The sequence below is a fragment of the Alligator mississippiensis genome, chromosome 3 (assembly GCF_030867095.1).
Source record: "Alligator mississippiensis isolate rAllMis1 chromosome 3, rAllMis1, whole genome shotgun sequence".
Classification (NCBI taxonomy): domain Eukaryota; kingdom Metazoa; phylum Chordata; order Crocodylia; family Alligatoridae; genus Alligator; species Alligator mississippiensis.
The window spans coordinates 276,663,456-276,681,539 of record NC_081826.1 but is presented as its reverse complement, the minus strand read 5'-3'; the positions used below and the strand labels follow the sequence as shown (position 1 = coordinate 276,681,539).

The 18,084-nt window shown below is 42.1% G+C and overlaps 1 long non-coding RNA gene across 10 annotated transcripts in view; it reads left to right on the top strand.

Moving 5' to 3' along the window:
* LOC109285320 (uncharacterized) overlaps positions 1 to 18,084 on the top strand; it is a 230,422-nt gene that overhangs the window by 63,845 nt on the left and 148,493 nt on the right. For 8 of the 10 annotated variants that reach the window (XR_002093075.2, XR_009461150.1, XR_002093066.2 and 5 more), the window contains exons 2-3: positions 12,505 to 12,614; positions 15,397 to 15,568. This is a non-coding gene — a long non-coding RNA (uncharacterized LOC109285320). Of the gene's footprint in view, positions 1 to 12,504; positions 12,615 to 12,809; positions 12,864 to 15,396; positions 15,569 to 16,088; positions 16,192 to 18,084 lie in introns of all 10 variants that reach the window. The other 2 variants (XR_002093071.2, XR_009461152.1) reach the window with 2 other exon arrangements.

Sequence of the window (18,084 nt, the reverse complement as noted above, 5' to 3'; positions counted from 1 at the left end):
TTAAGTGCTTGTGCACTAAGCTCCTGGGCTTCGTAATGCAGCACAGGGGAGTATTCCTATGTAGATTTTCCAAAACAGGAAGTGATATTTCAAGTAATTACAGATTTACAGTGAATACGTGGCGGATCCTTCTGCATTGTCCTGGCTTTCCTGTCTCAGCCTGAAGGAAGTGGCCAGAGTGATGGGGGAGGAAAGTTGCACTTTTCTGACTATATATTATATGACTTAGTGCAAGAGTGATGAAAACACATTCAAGCCTTTGCCAAAATCTCACTAGAAATATTTGACATCTCACCTACTTCAACAAGCAGGAGTTAAAGGTTAAATCACACACAACCCATGCACTTGGGAAAAGGATGTTTATGTCATCACCTTTTTTGTGTGTATGTACTAAAATAACAGTGCATCCACAGTCAAATAAGGTCCTAGACTTAGGAAAATTAAATTTCAGCCATATGCAGCTATTCATGAATTGTTAGATTCATAGAGAAAATCTATTCAGTATGTTTACATTTTCAGATCTAACTGATGATGTCTTGTTCTGCTCCTTACGGCATGCATATATTTAAACATAGTGGTCAAAGGGAGCCATGCTTGTGAAGGGTGGATATCCTCCTTACTTACCAACATGTGGACAGTGGTGATCATAAACATTTCTGGCTTTTCTTGCAACAGTATTTCATGGCATCTATATTGCTGCAGGATTATATCATCACCAACCACTGTTTTCTTTTTTGCTCTTTGCTCTTATGTGGTTCCTGGCAGTAGCATTGGCCTTTGGATTTAGTAGTAGCCTGGTCTGGACTGATGCTTCATAGGCTTCTGTTGAGTCAAGGAACTACTATCAAGTTAAATGTGCCAACTCTTAAAGAAGGCTCCATATATAACAGCGGAAATGATACTTGGACCAGGCCTGTCTCTCCTGTACTTGCTAAGTGCCAAGTCTACTGCAGATATCTCTACAATGTGCATAGTAATAATATCTTAGTGAACATATTTCAGGAAGTAGTGATTCTCCTGTCGATTTTTCTTCTCTTTTTTACTGAGCAACTAGAATAAATGCTGGGAAAGAATTCGAGCTTCAACCTGGGTTACAAGATGCCTTTTTCTCTCCTGGATCAATGCCTGCACATTGTCAGAAGTATAACAGGCAGATCTATGCCCTGGGTAGCAGCAGTACATGGGACAGGAATGGCTGCCAGCTGCAGTGGCATGGCCAGGCCAGCAGCAGCTATTATATTTGAATGTCCCCTTTCCCCTAAATTGGCACCTGGACCTGCTGCCCCAGTCACCCTCCTCTTCTCCCTTAATTAACATTGCTGCATATTGTATGTTGCTACAAGTTTCATCCTGCGGACCTGGCTGACCTGTCACAAGGAGCTCAAATTGCCATTTGCTGTAAAATAAAGATCAAAATTCAAAAAAATAAAGACAAATATTAATTCTCTGCTAATCTGTTCTGTTCATTGATGGATGCTACACGTGAGAAATGATGCATCAGTACTTGATAAATTACAGTGCTTGATACCCCACATTAGCCAAGTTCTAACATGAATGTAAGCTCGGTGCTGGCAGGAGAAGAATGCCTTTTGGAAACTTTCCTTTAGGAACAGTTAAATCTGCCAACTGCACCTGCAGAAAACAAAATAAAGTAGAACAATACGGCAATTAGTGCTGTAGTCCAGTCATGTATTCTTTGATTCTGCTGTGGTATTAACCATGGTTCAGTGTTCCAGGAGACTGGAGGTTATCAAAGTTTATTCAGTAGCGTATATATCAGACAATGTACGTTGAAGCCTACAACTTGTGCCAGAAGTCATTATTTATAAAAACTAAAGATTCTGAAAGTTATTTTAGGAGGCTTGGTTATTCTATTTTTAGACAGTCTTTATTTGTTGCCTGTGTAGTGTTCCTTATTTCATTTAAAAATATATGGCATCCTAATAACTCTCCCTCTCTTATGTTTAAGCAATTCTGATTAAAAATGGGCCTGAATCATAAAATTCAGATCCAGAGTCAGATCTACATCTGAATACAAGGAAGGTATTCAGATGATGAAGCTCTCTGGTTCAGGCAGTTTTTCAGACAGGGTGAATCAGGAAGCGTGGTTTCAGATCTGTATCCCAGTCCTTCATTTTTGTCATCACTCCCTACCATTTTGCACTCAGCTGGCATGTCCAGATAAGCACTCACATGTTTTTCCCCAGAGACAAATAGCAGTGATACATAGTTGTCCCCAGAGAGTGCCCGTGCAAGTGCGCTCTGGTGTATGGCATGTTGCCTAGGGTGGGGGAGGGGAGGTTGGGACCAGCAACTGGGCTGACCCCAACAGCCTTATTAGGGTCCTGGGGTTCTCCCAGGTGCTCCCTGGGGCTTCAGCAGTGGTGATCCAACAGCAGGGAGCCTGGCCAGCATCTGGAATCAGGCTGTGTGCCCATGGTTGCCCTAGTGCTGCTGCTTTCCCTGCCACAGCAGTGCAGGAAGAAAAAATTTAAGTAACCGTTCAATAATTAGATTTCATACATAGAAAATAATAACAAATTTATCATTTTCTTTGTATAGATTCTAAATTTTAAGGAGTTGTCTTAAATTCAAAGTCATCTTGGATTTGGGTAAATATGTTAAGAGTAATTCTATGGTACATTTCAGGTGACATTACTAAATCTCTCAAGAAGCTGATGATGTCTGTAGAATACCTTTTGGAGACTTCAAGCTTCATTATAGAATTCTGAATGAAGCTCTATCAAGGGGATATATATTAAATGCTTAAACTCCATAGGCTACACAGAGTGTAAAACATTAACCAAAATGTTTCCAGGCAAGTTCCCCAAACAGCTGCAGCTATTTAAAAATTGTTGGGGTTTTTTTAAAGTTTTAGTATATATATATATCTCACTTATCACCTCAGAATGATTTCCTTAACATGCCTCATTGTGACTTCATGATAAGTGTGAATTTTCTTACTTGTTTAATGCTGTCACAATGCAATTTAATAATGTTACTCCATGTATGTATTAATGCACTCATGAATATTATGTCTCATGTTAAAACTTGAAGCCCTTGCTTAGAACACCCTGAGCTGCTTTTAAGAAAAACTCTGACTTGACATTTAAGAGCTGCTTTTCATATCCTTGTGACAAAAGTGTGCAGTGACACCTAGTTATTATTCTTACCTCACATGCTCAATACAAGTATTATTTTGATGGGATTCTGGCTGAATTTTATAAGCATGGTCATCAACTGTTCTATCCCTTGAACTGTGACCTTAAACAACCAGTCTTTTTCCTTCCTCTTGGGACTCATGTGATTGCATTCTCAGCAAATCATTTTTCCTGGATCCCTTTTAGAGTTATTTCCTACATAGGAAAACCATCCTGTTATCTCACTCTAAAAGCTTACTAATGAGTCTTTTCATATTTTTTGTTAAAACAAAAAATTCAAGTGTCTTCCTCTTCGTTTTTAATCTGAGAGTCCATTTGTTTTAAAAGCAGTGAGAGAGGATCAGCAGTGCAAGCTTTTCTCACAGAGTAGAAATTTAGTTGTGGAACATGAGATGGCAAAAGAGCAAATCAAATTAATTCAGGGAAAAAAAGGAAGAAGCGAAGAATGTGCCACTGGCATTTTTCATTCTAGTTTAAAGAAACCACAGTTTACAGTAGTCATAGAAAACCATTCCAGTGTTACACATGACAGCCCTCAATAGCGAATTACAGTAAGGAACATTTTTTTTCAAAACAGCTCATGTCCCTTTGTTTGTACAAACCATTACGCTGTAAGACTTGATATGCTTTCATGCACTCTCATCTTTGCCTCACTCTGAGCAGTGGCCAAAGTGGCATGTACTTTGTAGAGCAAACTAAACACCGTATAAGCCATGGCATGAGTTCGCTGGTTGTAACATTTGTTCTAATGACTGGTAAGAATTTTTGGCCACATTTTTTATCAAAGTTACTTTTATGAATAGTTTATAATAAAATATATAAGTATTATAAGCCTGTTATAAATAGAAGTACTGTGTGTTGTATTCTTGTAAATGCAGCTTTATATAATATATAAGGTTATAAGCTGTAGGTAAAAGCAATCTATTGACCTGTTGGCCTTTATAACAGTTGATTAATCATTTATTAAAACATATATGTTATTACTTTTTAGAAAGTTGCCTATGCATTTATCCTAATTATACAGAATGGCTATTTCTTCTTCATCAGGATTTTCATTAACACATTTCTAGATAAAGGTGGTTATTCAGGTTAGTCTAAAGTTAAGCAGAAGGCATGGTAGTGTGGCACCTTAGGGCATTTTGACACATGTTCCAGGGGTGGGGGGTGGCAGGCGTGGCTGGTGAACTCAGACTGATGGGGCGGTGGAGCATCCCACAGGAGCAGGGGTGGGGGGGAGGTTTGCAGCCAGCTGGAGGGGGGTGGTGGTGTTTGTAGCTGGCCGGGCACTCCAGCCAGTAGCATGGCGGCTGCAAACCCCCCTGCTTCTGGCTGGCTCCAACTCCCCACTCTCCACCCTGCTGCTGGCTGGCTGCAATCCCCCCCTCCCCTGCTCCCATGGGATGCTCTACCACCCCACCAGTCTGAGTCTGAGTTCACCAACAGCGCCTTGCGGGTGGCACTTTAATCACAGTGGCTCTAAGGACCACTCTAATTGAAGCACCCACAGCATCTTCTGTATCAGTGTCCCCATGCTTCAAAATGGCAGTTGGGGTGCTTTAACTATAGCTTGTCAAACGAGCTTTAGTTAAAGCCCCCCTCCCCCCAATTTGAAGCATGGGGATGGTGATATACGAGACACAAAGGCTGCTGGAATGTGCTAATTAGCATGTTCTAGTAGACAGGATTGAGTGTGTTACAGCACATTGGAGCAGCCTCCCCGCGTGTCTACAGGCACCCTTATAGACTAACTCATTCAGAAAGGTATGAACAGTCTTAGGACCTTGTTGTTTGGTAATTTTGGGTGGCTCCAAGAGCTCTTAATCCCTGGACCGTCTGCACATTAACACTTCAAAGTGGCTTTAAGCACTCATCATTTGGCTCAAAGTTATGCCACTCTGGGGTAGAATTACCTCTGATCCTCACTACCCAGCTCCCGTTCCATTAAAGTGTGGCACACTCCCTACAATTGTGCCCAAATTGAAGTCCTCCAGTATCCCAGGATCTCTCATACCCCTTCTGATAAAGCAGGGATAGCTGCTATCTGATTAAGTAGGCCATAGCCTAAGAAAGGTCATACCTCTCCAAATGAGTTAATCTATAAGGTGCCACATTGCCCTGACTTGTATGTTTTTAGATAACTGCTATAATCACACTAACTACATTGGTGCCCGTTGTACTTTGTATTTCTTTCATGTCTCATTTAAAGTGAATTCAGATACCACACAATCCAATTTGCTTCACAAATACAAGAATTATAACATAAGAACATAAGACTTGGCCCTGAGCTTGCTCCCTGTTACACTGTCCCTTTTTGAACCCACCTATGCTATCTGTCTCCATCACCTCAGATAGCAATGAATTCCATCAGTTTAATTACATGTTGTGGTTTAAAAAAAAAAAAGTACTACCTTTTGTTAGTTTAAAACTTGTCACCTACTAATTACAGCTGGTGACCCCTACTAGTGTCAGTATTTTGACTGGGTGACACACAGGTCCCTGTTCACTCAATTCAGTAATTCCCTTTATGATTTTATAAACTTGTATTGTATTCCTTCCCCCCCACCCTGCTTTTTCCTTTCTAAACTGAAGAGTCCTAGCCTGTGAAGATTGTGAGCAAATCCTCATAGCAACCTTGTAAGATAGGGGTTTACATTTTATGCCCAGAGAAAGAAAGTAACCTGTTCATGGTCACAGGAAAGGTTGGAGGCACAGGAAGAAAAAGAATCTAGGACTTAGAGCTGTAGTTCTGTACATCAGTGTATTGCTTTTTCCTAAGCTGTTAGCAGATAATATTAGCTATGCCAAGATACTTTTCAATAGCTATCTCTTTTTAATACAACCTTATCTTTTGGTGTTCAGAGGATCCTGAATCATTTCTACCCTCAGAAGTGCAAAAGCATTAAGCTAAATTCTGGTCTTTGCTATCCTGATTTAAATCCAGAGTTGCTCTGTATATAAATCAGTATACATGGATCAGAATTTGTATAATATCACCTCCTTAAGTTCTGCTTGTTTTCTATGCTGGTGTCAGCTTGTATAGTTACCTTTCAAACCTGTCTCTCTGTGAGTGGTGGTCTCAATGACACTGGGATTCCTCAAAGTTCACAGAATTCAGTTTGCTCGGAGGATCATTAGGTTCCCTGGTGCAAAGCAGGATGGTTGGTGCAATGTGAATGCTGATCCATTGCCAGCTACCTTCTCTGTGGACTGGTGTTACTGACTTTGTTTCCATAACCCTGGAAACACTTTGTCTTATTAACATACCAGATAATTTTTGTACACCTTGATATGGCCTGTTTAACACTAGTTATGTTACAATGCATATGCTTACACAGATGTATATTAAAGCCTGTGTGACCTTTAATTATTTTTGAGTCAACTCTTAATACATTTGAATAGCAGAGAGCCTGACTTAAAACAACTGTCTAGCCCGGGGGTGTCCAACCTTTTTGAATGTGGGGCTGGATCATGAACTTTTTATCACTCAGTGGGCCAGCGAGCCATAGTCGAACACCCTCTGTCCTGGGCCAGAGAGACCCTGCCTGTGTAGCTCTACTGCACCTGCCAGTTACTGCAAGGTTCATGGTAGCTGCTGGTGGGCAGGGGCAGGAGGGACCCATTCTGCACCCAGCCAGCTACTGGCCCAGAGACTGAAGAGGAGAAATAAATAGCTCCACATCTCCATCTCCTGAGCAGCGCAGCCCCATGAGCCGACACTGCCTGAGGGGGGCTGGAGCGAGGCAGTTGTTGCACCACAGCCCCTCACCTGCCCGTCTGCATGGCCCTGCTCACTGTGGTGCCTGGTCGCCCATGCATGCAGCCCCAGCAGCCTCAGCGCTGTGAGCCCGGAGCGTGGGGTTGGGCAGACACCGGCTCCCGCCGCCTTGCCCCGCAGCGGTCATGCCAGGACCCCGCCTGCTGAGGCCCCCCAGTGCTGGCTTCCCACCTGCTAGTGGGGAGGGGAGGAGGCTGGCCAGGTTGGCACCAGCCAGCAGAAGTGGCAGCGGAGCCATGTGCCACTCGGGACTGACCGGTGCAGGCAGGGGGAAAATGCAGCTGAGTCACTGCTGCTCCGGCCAGGCTCATCCCATCCTGAGCAGCACATGGCTCCACTGTCTCTTCTGCTGGCCAGTGCAGACTCGGCCAGTCTCCTCCTGTCCCCAGCAGCTTGTGGGAAGCCAGCTTCAGCCGGATGGGACGGACTCAGCCGGGTCAGCATGGGCCGGAAAAGTGGCGTGCAGCTGAAGTCGCCTTCTCATGTGCTGCTGGGGATGGGGGGAGGCTGGCTGTGTCTGCACCAGCCAGCAGAGGTGGCGGTGGAGTCATGTGCCACTCGGGACTGACCGGCGCAGGTAGGGGGAAAGTGCAGCCGAGCCCCTGCTGCTCCGGCTGGGCTCATCCTGTCCCGAGAGGCACGGCTACTCCTCTTCCCACACATACCGCGTCGGCAACATCAAGCTGACGCGGTGCTTGTGGGAACCTTGTTCCGTCCCCAGCCCTTCAGCAGCCATTAGGAAGCTGCTGAGGTGCTGGGGAAGAGACAAGGGATGGGAATGAAAGTAAACTTTCGTTTCCCGTCGCAGCACCTCGGGCCTCAGAAAATGCCTTGGCGGGCCGTATGTTGGACAAGCCTGGTCTGGCCTGGTCCAAATTGCAGTCTGAGAAGTTTTCATTGGTTGTTGCTGAAAGGGTTGTTCTGTGACCAGCTGCAGGTATATTGTATATATGCAACTTGGAGTTCTTCATTTCTGAATTTCTCTCTCAGAAACCACTGATGGGGAAAGATCCCTTAAGGAAGCTATTTTTAAAAAGCTGTCTTGAAGAGTCCACAAAGAACTTGCTACTCTTATACATTCCTCACATGGATAATTGTTTCTTATGTTACCAACTATCTTACTGCCCCCACTCCCACAAGATGCTGAAGCATTTTTCCAAATTCTAAAATAGACAACTGAATGTTGCTGCTGCATATACATTTCACTCATTCATTTTAGCCATCCCTTTTAATTTGTCTGAGCGTCTACAGAAAATTAAGAGGACAAAAACTGAAGTAGATTTGCCTTGTCAAATCTTCATGACAGAAACAATGTTGATATAATGATATGCTGACTTTGACTGCTACAGAGATCAGAGTCAGCAAAAAAAGTTCATCAGCTACTATAATGTTCTGATTCAGTGCATGTAATTGTCTCCTTCTAGTGGCTAGACCTGAGTAATCAAAATAGCTAACTACTAATGGCTAGTTCTCCTTTAACTCAAGTAGTAGACTTCTGTGGTTTTAGTGTTGAAGGTCCTAGGTCTGAGGGGTGACCATGATGCTTGTACACTTTGCTAGTGTGGTCTATAATTTACATGCCATACACGCAGAGCGGTTCACCAAGGTTCTCTGTTAACTATCCATATGTGTAACAAGAAACTTCTCATGTGAAGTGAACTTGGTGATATTTGCTATATTTTTTTTTTATAGTTGTGGTAAAAGAGGGAAAAAATACTTTTCACTTTAGATCTCCTTTTGTCTTTTTCTGTTGAGTTGAAAAGTCACACCTAGCATAATACATACCTCAGGTAGGTATTTGTTGACTGTGGTCAAGCTGCCTGTTTATTAGAACAAGTTGCAAAATGTCCCACCTGTCCCCACACCCAGGAGCTTTTACTTTATTTGACATAATTATTTTTGGCATAAATTTAAAAAAATGAAAGGATTTGGAAAGACTGCTCTAATAACTCCTAAAAGGTCTTGATCAAGAAGCAAGTGCCTTCCACAGATCAGGCTTTCTGGTCAGATTTCATCTTGTGTGATGCACCACAGAGTCTCTCATGTGAGTACATGACCAAGTTGGAAAACAGTTGGATGGAAAGTTACGAACCATAATCTTCTCTTAGACAAACTAAATAGACTGAGTGTCTTTACTCTCTTATTTTAATGCTCTGAATCATTCGTGTAACTTTTTTTTTGCCATGTTTACATTTTTCATTCTTTTCTTTAAAAATAGACAAGCAAACAAAACCGACTATTTCAATAAGAATTCCAGTAATTCCACACACACACAGGTGCCTGCCTATGAGTACATTCTGCCAATATGGCTGAAGATTGACTTTGCCCACATAGTAGAAGTGCTCTGGGCTATGCATAGCTTATGGCCTGGTGGTTAGAACACTTTGCTGGGTGAACCTGGGTCATCTTCCCATATTTAACCCAATAACCTATTGTTTGGCTCTGCAGGATGTGCATGGCACAGATCGACCTGGCTTTGGTGCTGGTGGTAGCGGGGTGAATATAATTACAATATAATTATCATATTTGCCTAATCAGTTGCTAACTATCGATCAACCGATTAATTGTAATATTATAATATGCCTAATGCATTTAAATAAGGTTTGAGTGGGATGCTGGTACACTTTGAGAATTTATAGAACGGTGCCTTGAGTTTAAAATGGTTGAGAACTTGCTTGAGATTTAACGTATCCTTAATGTCAACTGCCCTTCCCACAGTCCTTCTGCTCTTTCTTCCTTAAGTAAAAGGTAAAATCAGTAATGTTTTTACATTTTAGTCATGTGAATCATACTATTGTGTTTGAGTAATGTGAGCAACATCAAATATATTTTCATAAATGTAATATGCCTAATTGCCTGTGCACCAAATCTTCTAATGCTGGTAAATAAGAAACTGAAGACCTTTTTCTGTTCCATCCCTGAATAATCATATCATCATGGAAAAATGTCTAAAAGGGACCACAAGAGGTCATCTAGTTGACCCAGTGCTCTAGGCAGGATCATCCCTGCATAAACCCTGCCTCAGTTCTTCACATTCAAGCTACCTTGAGCCTGGATTTTGCATATGAGCGTATGCATTGGGTTTATCCCCCTTTCACTTTGCTGGGAAACCCTTAGTTTAAAGACTGTTTGGCAACTCAGAAGGGAGATGGGTTTCCCTTTCAGTAAGATGGAGGTGGTCCAAAATATACGCATTCTCCTCTCCCCATAGAAAGCATCCCAATGTTCCATAAAACTACAACTTAAACTATGCTTTTCTTTTAGTGTTTTACAATATCTTCTCTTATGCATGGAAGAGAGATACTATATGACTAACTGATCCTTTCTTCTCCTTTGGCTTTATTCTGAAAGTGTTTGATCTGTACAATGCCTTGTGAGGTGGTCATTCATGGCAATGGATACCTTACAGTCCTTGGGATCCTTGTTCCACTTTAACTCTTGCTTCAAGCCTTCACCTTCTTTATTGACAGGAGTTAAATGTTACCACTTCATGGGAAGTTAGTTGTAAGCTTTTTCCATGGGATGTTGAAAGAAACAACATGGAAGGACCTATGGTCCCGAGTTTTTCTCTGGATCCTCAGACTTTACACAACTAATTCTCTCTGGGCCCATCTCCATGAGACATTTACTGCAGAGTTGCTTGATTAGCTCTTCAGTAAAACTTTACCATCCACACATGTGGTGCTATTAGGAAGGAGTAAACTAATTAACTCTACTGTAGGATAGTACTGCCAAACACAAGTACTATCCTATAATGAAGTTATATACTCCACTGCAATGCATGTGTAGATACTGATGAGACTGGCTGGGGCATGAGTATGCAGCTCTAATATATTAGCTTATATTATCTAACTGAACTTAATAGTTATACAAATAAAATATCAACACTAGCAAAATCCCAAATAGGAAGGCACCATGTAACTGAAACAGATCAGAACTTCTAAAATTAAATGAAAAATAGGCAAAACTGATTTTAGTTAGAGAAAATTGCAGTGGAGCAGAAAAAAAATCAAAATTGATCTCTCAGCCAATTCAGCCATGCAAGGCCTAAATGAAGTGGTCTCTTCATTTAGAAGCTGGATTCTAGCCTCAGTTATGTCATTTAAGAGCTGTGTGACTGATTTGTATCACCTCTGGGGGCCTCTGTTCATCTCTCTTTTATTTGTATACTGTATCCTGTTTATATTAAGAGCTCGCTCTCCGTTTGTGTACAGCATTTAGAACAATGAGGCCCTCAAACTTCACTGAAGTTTTTGGGTGCTATTGTATAGAAATAATGGTCTCTATCTCCCAAGTGGTAGAATATGTCAAGACTTTCCAGGTCAGCTTCCCACTGGAAGAGAGAATTGAGACAGACTGGGCATATCTACATGTGTTATTAATGTGCTGTAAGCTTACAAGGTTCTTTGGGTAAATTCAATATCTTTTTATTAGACTAATACAAATAGTTGGAAAAATTCTTCTTTGCAAGCTGTGAAAGGACAGAAAAGCCTACAAATGTCACTCTATCAACCTACTGGATACAAAAAATCATGGACTAATTATAGACATTGGATTTATGATACATTATAATCTGCCTAACATCGGACTCCCCATGCAACCTCTCTACTATTTAGCAGCTATTCTGCACCCACGCCCCCCCCCCCCCCCAGCACCTGTCTCTTACCCATTGACTACCTCAATTTACATTTTTACTGACTGGTTTTCTCGCATGCATATTGGCTCTTCTGGCTTCTTTACTATTCCATCCAGGAAGAGGACAGATCAACTGCAGATGCTTCTTCAGCTTGATGAAGGGTATTGGTAACTGGACGTTTGTAAAGAAGAATTTTTCCAACTATTTGAGTTGGTCTAATAAAAGATCTCAAATTTACCCAAAGAATCTTGTCTGCCTATGTCCTTAGACCAAAACAGCTACAACCTATACCTGTGTAAGATTACTGCATTGTAAAATAATGTGCAGTAAGCTTTCCCTGGGAGCATGTGTAACATATGCCCACTGGGAGCAAATTTGTTCCCGAAGGGAGCAGTTCAGTGCAGGGCTACTCCTGCCCTGCTCTTCCCCACCACCCCACAGCAGCCAGGGGGAGCTCTGGGCTGGCAGGGGGCACTGAGGTTAGGCCTGGGCTCTGGGGGGTGTGGGGGACCTGTCCTGCCTCTAGAGCAGCTGCCTCCTGGCCTTGCAACCTGATCTGCTGATTGCGGGGGGTGGGGCTGGGTGGCAGTTCTCCCACTCCCTGCTGCCTGGGCTGACTCAAAGCTATTTGCTCCCTGTCAGCTGTCTACACGTGCTACTGCATGGCTAATCTAATACCTGTATCTATAGGTAGTAGCCAACCACACGGTAGACTAATCTACTGTGCAGTAAATGCAGTGCATTTGTAGATGGTGATGCTTTACTGCACAGATTAGTCTACCATGCAGTAAGTTGTTTCATGTAGATGCGCCCATTGGATGTATTTAGTGCAATCTCTTTATACTATATATATAATATATTCCTGGCACAAAAGGCATGCAGGAGTTCCCTTCTTGTAGATCTCCATTCAAATGTTAATGTTCACTTTCCAGGAAAGTACTTTGCTTCAAGAAAGGACTGTGGTAGTAATGATCAAGATGATGCTTGCCACAAACTTTCTAAAAAACCACCATTCACAAGACCATAGCAGTTTCTTCTGAAAGTAAGTACTTGGACATTTGCCAAGAAAAAATAACTTGTAAGGGTGAAGTTATACATTACATTTAACATTCCACAGATGTAGTATAGTCTAAGTCGCTTTAAAATTAGAATGTGCTGCAAGTAGTGGCACATTAAGTGTTAATACTATAGGGTTAATGTTGTTTCTTGCATTTATAATTCTGACTTGACACTAAAGGGCTGGTGAGCAGAGGTGTGGCAAGGAGTCAGGACACCTGGGGCACTTATACAGGTATGTTTTAGTTCTTGGATGCGCTGGAGATACGCTGATTCAGAGCAGACTTGATTGAGTCTGCTCCACATGGGAGCTGATGTACACTGCACTTTCCTGCGTGCGGTTGTATAAATGGTGAAATGCATGTCAGTACTGAGAAAATGGTGGCAGTGCACTGCGTGTTTAAACTAAAGCACCTCTGAGGTGTGTTAGTTCAGAAGTGCACTGCTCCCATTTTCTTTACGCTTTTCTTGATGCACATTTTGCTGCTTATACAACTGCAAGTGTCACAGCTCTGGGAGGTTTTCATGTAGTGCTTGAATGTTTAAAAATACCCCTGGGCTGTATCCCTGCTTTGACTTGGGGAATGCGGGGCTGAGAGGTGGAAGTGGTACATCCTGGGTTGCAGGAGGGTTGCACATTGCTGCTTTTATCTCTGTGGAGCAGACTGAAGTTACCCTAGCATGAGCTGGGTAGCATGGCCCAGAGCTAACACTTGTTTCAAGTGGCATAATTTTGAGATTTTCAGAGTGCACTTAGCACAAGCTAATGATATTTAATCATAGAAAATTAGGGTTACAAGAGACCTCAGGAGCTCATCTCGTCCAACTCCCTGCTCAAAGCAGGATCATCCCAGCCAAAGCTTTGTCCAGCCAAGTCTTAAAAATTTCCAAGGACAGAGATTCCTCTACCTCTCTGGGTAACCTGTTTCAGTGTTTTACTACTCTCCTAGTGGGAAAATTCCTCATAATATCTAACCTAAGCTTCCCTTGCTGCAATTTGAGACAGTTGCTCCTTGTTCTGTCATTTGCTACCACTGAGAACAGTTTAGCTCTATCCTCTTTTTGAATCCCCCTCCGGGTAGTTGAAGACTGCTAATAAATCCCCTCTCATCTTGTTTCCTCTAGACTAAATAAGCCCAATTCTCTCAGCCTCTCCTCAGAAGTCATGTGTCCCAGCTGTCTCACCATTTTTTGTTGTCTTTTGCTGGACTCTCCCCAATATAGCCACTTTCTTTCTGTAGTGGGTATCCCAAAACTGAACCCAGTACTCCTCAGCGCTGAATAGAGGGGAATAGTCACTTCCCTTTGACCTGCTGGCAACACTCCTGCCAATATAGCTTGGTATGCTGCTGGTAGCTTTCTTGGCAACAAGGACACACACTGTTGGCTTATTCACCTTATTGTCCACTGTAACCCCTTGGTCCTTTTCTGCAGAGCGCCCAGCCAGTCCGCCCCCAGCCTGACTGATGCATGGGATTATTCTGTCCTAAATTCAGGAGTTTGCACTTGTTCTTGTTGAACCTTATGGCTTAATCTTCCAATTTGTCTAGGTCATTTTGGATCCTAGCCCTACTCTCCAGCATATTTACTACTGCTCCCAGCTTGTCATTTGCAAACTTGCTGAGGGTGCTCTCTATGTCATCTTCTAGGTCATTGATGAAACCACTGAATAAAACAGATCCTGGGACTGACCCCTGGGGCACTCCACTTGATAACAGCTGCCAACTAGACATCAATCCATTGGTTATTCCCCTCTGAGCTCAAGGCTCCAGTCAGTTTTCTATCCACCATACACTCCATTCATCCAGCCCGTACTTCCTTAGCTTGCCTGTGAGAATGTTGTGGGAGACCATATGAAAAGCCTTGTTAAAAGCAAGGTAGACCACATCCACTGGTTTCCCTGCACCCACATAGCCAGTCATCTCATGATAGAAGGCAACCAGGTTGGTCAGGCATGACTTGCCCTTGGTGAATCCATACTATCTGTTCCTAATCGCCACCTTTTCCTCCAAGTTCATAGAAATGGATTCCTTAAGGATCTGCTCCATAATTTTTCCAGGGACTGAGGTGAAGCTGACTGGTCTGTAGTTCCCTGGATCCTCCTTTTCCCCTTTCTTAAATATGGGCACCATGTTTGCCCTTTTTCAGTCACCCAGGACCTCTCCTGAGAGCCATGAGTTTTCAAAGATGATGACCCACAGCTCTTCAATCACATCACATCAAATAGTCCTTAACCTGTTCTTTTGCCCCTGTTGGCTGTTCACCTCCTCCCCAGACTGTGCTGCCAGGCACAGTAGTCTGGGATCTGACTTTGCCTTTGAAGATTGAGGTGAAAAAGGCATTGAGTACTTTAGCCTTCTTTTGTCACTAGGTTGCCTTCCCCATTCAGTTAGGGGCCCATGCAGTAATGTATACACACTCATTTTTAAATGCCCTTAGTGTGGTCTAAGTGTAATATATAACTTCACCCTAACACTGTGTACAAAAGTGCTCTCTGACCTCTTACTATACCTTTAGCACTGCTCATTCTGTTGCCTGCTCTCTCAATCTCAGGAAAAGGCCCCAAACTGCATGCTGTGGAATGATCTTGGACTTGTCTTAACTTCAGTGGGGTTAAATAGGATATTCATTAGGGCCACATTTAGCCTACTCTACTAAGCAAATCAAAAGCTTGGATGTAGCTGTTGCTTACCCCAGTGATTAACTGTCTCATTGTCAATGCAGTATTTTCTATACTTAAAAATAACTGAGCATAATTTGTTTTTCAGACACTAATCCACAGATATCCATGGCAGGCTAAGAGGTTAAGAGACGCATCTAGAGAACTGGAAAAAATTATGAACAAGTCCTTTGTCTTGACCCTCAGTGTACTATTTGGATTCTTTATTATAGCATTCACCTGGAACAAGGAACTGCAGCTTCTCTCCTGGATACGGTCAGGTAGTAATAGGCATTCAGAAGTCATGGGTGGATGGCATATGTGAACTGGAGCCAACTGACAAGGATATCATAGTAGCAGAGAGAAAAATATCCCTTATTGCTGACAGATTGATAAAATAGGGATTAATAATATTCTTTTCCCATATGACTTTCAGGAAAAATGCAACTTAGAGGTAGCCACCTGGCCTGATCAGCCATGTGCCAAACTTCCTGCCTATTTAATTTATATTTTCAAAGCCTGTTCTAAACCAGATACAATGATCAGAGCTCAAACAATGGAGCAAACTAGAGCAGGAGAAAAGCTTCCATCTGCATAGGAACCTGAGGGAGGATGCAGACTGCTGATATTCCTGGGAAACCTGATGTGCCAATAGTTTATCAACTCCTGGACAGTAATAAGTTATTTTAATTACTTCTCTGCTGTAGTGCACGTTTCTTTTGTGCCTTACATTTTTAATTATTATGGAAGAATTTGATGCTTCCCTAGCAATGAGGTTCCATATACTGTCATTCCTTTGAGGTGAGGGTGCCAAGACTGGACACACCAAGTGGAAGTCTGAAGGAGCAGTGGTTGTGACCATCATGGTATTGCCACCTTCACACATTCCCTAGCCTCTCAGTCGGTATGTCTACATGTGCCCTTGACTGTGCAGTTATTATTATGGAGTCATTTACTACTTGCTTTAGTAGTAGCAAGTACTAAATGACTGTGTAGTAACCACCATTATTGCACTATCCTGGTTGCTCATGGGTCATTTCTGACCCTACTGCACAGTAGCAACAAGCTATTGTGCAGTAGTATCAGCATCACAGTGTGTGCCTGTCGATGCTATGTCACTGGAGCAACAAGCTACGTCATAGATCTACGTCTTGTGTAGATGCACCCAGTGTTGATAAGCCAACCTTATAAGACCACCTGCTTTACTTAGCTGCTTCTGCTAGTCTATAAACTTACCCTGTAGCCTCAGCAGATGTAATCAGAACTTAATTATGAAAGAACTGTGCTGTCTTGGGTTTGGAGCAGGGGACAGGTAGACATGTAGGACTTACGTGGATCTAGGGAGACTCTATGGAGCAGGAGGAATGATCCAGGTAAGGGTATCCCTGTTTTTCCTGATGGAAAATAATCAGTGAGAACTCACTTTTTTTTTTCTTTTTTTCCAGCCCTCTCAGTAAGTTTTCCTTATGTAGGGAATGATTTAGAACATTGTGAATATTATTTAGATGCATTACAGTTGTTGCTTTGGATGGAAAGCCCAAATTCTCCTTGGTAAGAGAGTCCCTTACACTTTATGCAGTTGTTCATATTTGGAGCAATGTGTATAAAGCTGACCTGTTTGAAAGGCTTCCTTTCAATTTCTTTTTTTTTTTCCATCTCTCTTTTTAAAGTTTTGTTTTCTGCTTTGTTTTCCCATCTGATTTAATATCCCCGTTACTTAGATGTACCTGTTTGTAGGAACATGAACTATTCTTTAACAAGACCTCTTTCTTTTAGTCTGAACAAACAATTCCTAGGAATATTTTGATTTCAGATCTACCCTTTAATTTAGTTGAATAATGGTTGCATTTGACCAAAAATAAACTAGGCTATGATAAGCCAAAACTTTATATGCTTCACTGGATTTAATTGAGCTCTGTTCTTCCTCTATATGACTATTATTGAAACAGAGATCACATGAGACCTGTTTTTTCCTCGGTCTTTGTTCTTTATAAGGAATCACTAGGCACAAACAGCGATGAATAGGGTATTTAAAAACTGGGTACAAGATTCTCATACCTTTATTCATGCTAAATATTTAAAGTCCATGATTATCCCTATTTAAATCAATGGGATTGCTTGGAGTACCATAGTGGTAAAGTTAAATAAAGGTATCAGAACAGGGCCCAATGACCTTATTCAGGTAAGGTGCATGCATCTTGGAGAAAGAAATAAAACACAAATCCCTGAAAGCAAGTACCCAAGGTCTCTTTCTAGCCCTGTATTAGATTATCTGTATGATCTGGGGATAATTACTTAGGTCCAAATTTACAGACATGGCTTTTGATCTCAGTTGCATCAGTCTTCAGGTGCCTGCCTGCAAGAAAGGTTTATGGAATCAGGCACTAATTCTTTAGGTGATAATTGGATAGAAGCCTAATGGAGACAAGAACCTCATTACTACTAGGTAGCCAAAATATAAAGACAAAACGTCTGCATGAATGTAACAAGGCCAAATGCTATGTGTCACGTGTGATCAGACCACCTCCAAAAAGCTGATGGACCTCCCCAACTCTCCTGTCAGGTCTAACCTAGGAAAGCAATATTTTTTTGTTGCAACATTTGCAGCAACCTTAAGGAACTTCAAACCTGAATGGTGAGTTTGCTTTGGTTTTAGAGGATTCTGCGTTTAAAGGGAATTAAGAGGAGATTAAATTTCTTTGTTAATCGGTTGGTTGAACTTTGTCCCTTTTACTTTGATGCCAAAGCAGTCAGCAAGACTTCCATTTTGGCTTAAATAATGTACTTTGTGTTTAGG